General features: G+C 35.5%; 1 non-coding gene across 1 annotated transcript; it reads right to left on the reverse strand.

Annotated features, from left to right (window-relative positions):
• Nucleotides 1-2,937: 2,937 nt before the first annotated feature.
• On the reverse strand, nt 2,938-3,068 carry LOC116552492. The gene has a single exon (XR_004269419.1). It is a non-coding gene; the product is annotated as a small nucleolar RNA SNORA63 (small nucleolar RNA).
• Between the last annotated feature and the right edge of the window lie 610 nt (nt 3,069-3,678).

Here is a 3,678-nt window from a genome sequence, read left to right on the forward strand (position 1 = left end):
CATATTTGAAAACCACCACAGCTCTTCATCTGGCCACAAATTATATTACCTTGACATGAAAAATACCATAAACTCTTCCTACTGCTCCCCAACTCCCAAACTCACATTCATTTACATTATCAACTCAAAATCCAGGATGTTGACTTCAAAATCAGGTCCAAATGTGAATGAGGCTCTTTGCATGTAGTGCTTTAGTATAGCTTTGCTATACCATTCCTCTCAATCTAAAGACATAGGAACTGAAGAAACAAGCTATCTATTCCTCCATAGGCAACTTACAATGGTGGGTAAGCCTAGCATAACCACAGTAGATAAACTTCTTTAAAAAGGATTTTAAGGTGGGGTGCTGTGGCTCATGTCTGTAATCCCAGCACTCTGGGAGGCCGAAGTGGTGGATCACTAGCAGGAGTTTGAGACCAGACTGATAAGCATGGTGAAACCCCGTCTCTACTAAAAATACAAAAATTAGCTGGGGTTGGTGGTGTACGGTTGTAATCCCAGCTGCTCAGAAGGCTGAGGCAGGAGAATCCCTTGAACCCAGGAAGTGGAGGTTGCAGTGAGCCGAGATGTACCACTGCACTCCAGCCTGGGCGACAGAGCGAAACTCCAAAAGATTTTAAAAGGAAAAATGTAAGATAGAAGTAATCAGTTCATAGTAATACGTTTCTTATTTTTATTTAACTAGCTTTAGTGGTACAATTGATTTTTGGTTACATGGATAAATGTATAATAGTAAAGTCTAGGATTTTAGTGCATCCATCATTTGGGTAGAATACATTGTACCCAACAGGTAGGTGTTTCATCCTGCATCCCCCTCCCATCGTCCCCCTTTCTGAGTATCCAATGTTCATCATACCACCCTTCATGCCTTTGTGTACCCATCCCTTAGTTCCTACTTATAAGTGAGAACATGCAGTATTTGGTTTTCGATTCTTGAGTTAATTTGCTTACAATAATGACCTCCAGTTCCACCCAAGTTGCTGCAAAACATTATTTGTTATTATGTCTGAGTAGTATTCCATGACATATCTATACCACATTTTCTTTATCCACTCATCAGTTGATGGGCACTTAGTTTGTTTCCATATCTTTGCTGTATGAATTGTGCTGCAATAAACATCCACATATAGGTGCCTTTTTGATACAGTGACTTCTTTTCTCTTGAGTAGATATCCAGTTGTGGGATTGCTGGATTGAATGGAAGACCTATTTTTAGTTCGTTGAGAAATCTCCATATTGCTTTCCATAGAGATTGTATTAATTTAAATTCTCAGGAGCAGACTGTAGCACTATTTTTTTTTCTACCACATTTGTACCAACATCTATTATTTTTTGACTTTTTAATAATTGCCATTCTGGCAGGGTAAGATGTTATCATATTGTGGTTTTAATTTGCATTTCCTTGATGATTTGTGATGTTGAGCATTTTCCTGTATGTTTGTTGGCCATTTCTGTATCTTTAGAGATAACACCTTTTAAGAAATTACTATTCATATCCTTTGTTCACTTTTTAATGAGATTTTTTTTCTTGGGGATTTGTTTGAGTTCCTTATAGATTCTGGATATTAATCCTTTGTCAGATGCACAATTTGCAAATATTTTCTCCCATTCTGTAGGTTGTCCATTTACTCTGCAGGTGATTTCTTTTGCTATGCAGAAACTTTTTCATTTAATTAGGTCTCAGTATTTATTTTTGTTTTTGTTGCATTTGCTTTTGAGATCTTAGTTATAAATTCTTTGGCTAGGCCAGTGTCCAGCAGAGTGTTTCCTAGGTTTTCCTCTAGAATTTTTGGCTTCAGGTCTTAGATTTAAGTCTTTAATACATGTTGAATTAATTTTCATATGTGATGATATATAGATATCCAGTTTCATTCTTCTACATGTGGCTTGCCAATTTGCCCAGCACCATGTATTGAATAGGGTGTTCTTTCCTCCATTTCAGTTTCTGTACGCTTTGTCAAAAATCAGTTACTTATAAATATTTGGCTTTATTTCTGGGTTCTCTATTATGTTCCATTGGTCTATGTGCTTACTTTTATACTAGTACCATGCTATTTTTGTTACTATGTTCTTGCAGTGTAATTTGAAGTCAGATAATGTGATGTCTCCAGATTTGTTCATTTTGGTTAGTGTTGCTTTAGCTATGCGGGCTGTTTTTTGGTTCCATATAAATTTTAGGATTGTTCTTTCTAGTTCTGTGAAAAATGATGATGGTATTTTGATGGGAATTACATTTAATCTCTAGATTGTTTTGGGCAGTATGGTCATTTTCACGATATTGATTTTTCCAATCCATGAACATGGGATGTATTTCCATTTGTTTTAACAGTTACGATTTCTTTCAGCACTGTTTTGTAGTTCTCCTTGTAGATCTCTTTCACCTCTTTGGTTAAGTATATTCCTAGCTACTGTATTTACTTATTTATTAATTCATTTATTTATTAGCCCTGGTAAAATTAATTGAATTCTTGATTTTATTCTCAGCTTGGTCATTTTTGTTGTATTATAGCAGTGCTGCTGATTTGTGTACATTGATTTTGTAAACTGAGACTTTAATGAATTAATTAATCAGATCTAGGAGTCTTTTGAAGCAGTCTTTAGGGTTTTCTAGGTATAAGATCATAAGATCATATCATCAACAAACAGTGATAGTTTGACTTCCTCTTTTCCAATTTGATTGCCCTTTCTTTCTTTTGTCTGATTCCTTTGGCTAAGACTTACAGTACTACATTGAATGGGCATACTTGTCTTGTTCCAGTTCTTAAGGGGAATCCTTTCAACTTTATCTCATTCAGTATGATGTTGGCTGTGGAGCTGTCCTATATAGCTTTTTTTTTTTTTTTTTTTTTTTTTGTGATATGTCCTTCTATGCTTAGCTTGTTGAGGGTTTTTATCATAAAGGGATGCTGGATTTTTTAAAAGTTTCTTCCTTTCAACATGTATGAAACCAAGCATCCCTGGCTGCTGCAGGAGACAACAGAGAGGTATAGTTAAGAAAAAACTTTATTTTAAGCAGGGAGAATGACAACATAGCACTTAACAGCTATATTGTGGTCTGAATTCTGCTTGAGTTGCTGGATTTTATCAGATATGTTTTCTGTGTCTATTGAGATGATCATATGATTTGTATTTTAATTCTCTTGATGTGATGAATTACATTTATTGACTTGCATACGTTGAAAGATCCCTGCATCCCTGGGATGAAGCACACTTGAGCACGGTGAATTTTTTTTTTTTTTTTGATGTGCTGTTAGATTTGGTTTGCTAGTATTTTGTTGAGAATTTTTGCATTTGTATTTATTATGGATATTGGCCAGCAGTTTTCTTTTTTTATGTACTTTTCTGGCTCTGGTATCAGGGTGACAGTGACTTCATAGAATGAGTTAGGGAGGATTCCCTCCTTCCCAATCTTTTGGAATCGTGTCAGTAGAACTGGTACCAATTCTTCTTTGAATGTTTGGTAGAATTTTATTGTGAATCCATCTGGCCCTGGATTTTTCTTTGTTGGCAGCTTGAAAAATTACTCATTCAGTTTCACTGCTTGTCATTGCTCTGTTCAGGATTTATGTTTCTTTCTGATTCAAGCTAGGGGAGTTGTATATTTTCAGGAGTTTATCCATTTCCTTTAGATTTTCTAGTTTGTGTTCATGGAGGTGTTCATACTAGTCTCTAATGATC

The sequence above is a fragment of the Sapajus apella genome, unplaced genomic scaffold, assembly GCF_009761245.1.
Source record: "Sapajus apella isolate SASKATOON/1434 unplaced genomic scaffold, GSC_monkey_1.0 scaffold11, whole genome shotgun sequence".
Taxonomy (NCBI): domain Eukaryota; kingdom Metazoa; phylum Chordata; class Mammalia; order Primates; family Cebidae; genus Sapajus; species Sapajus apella.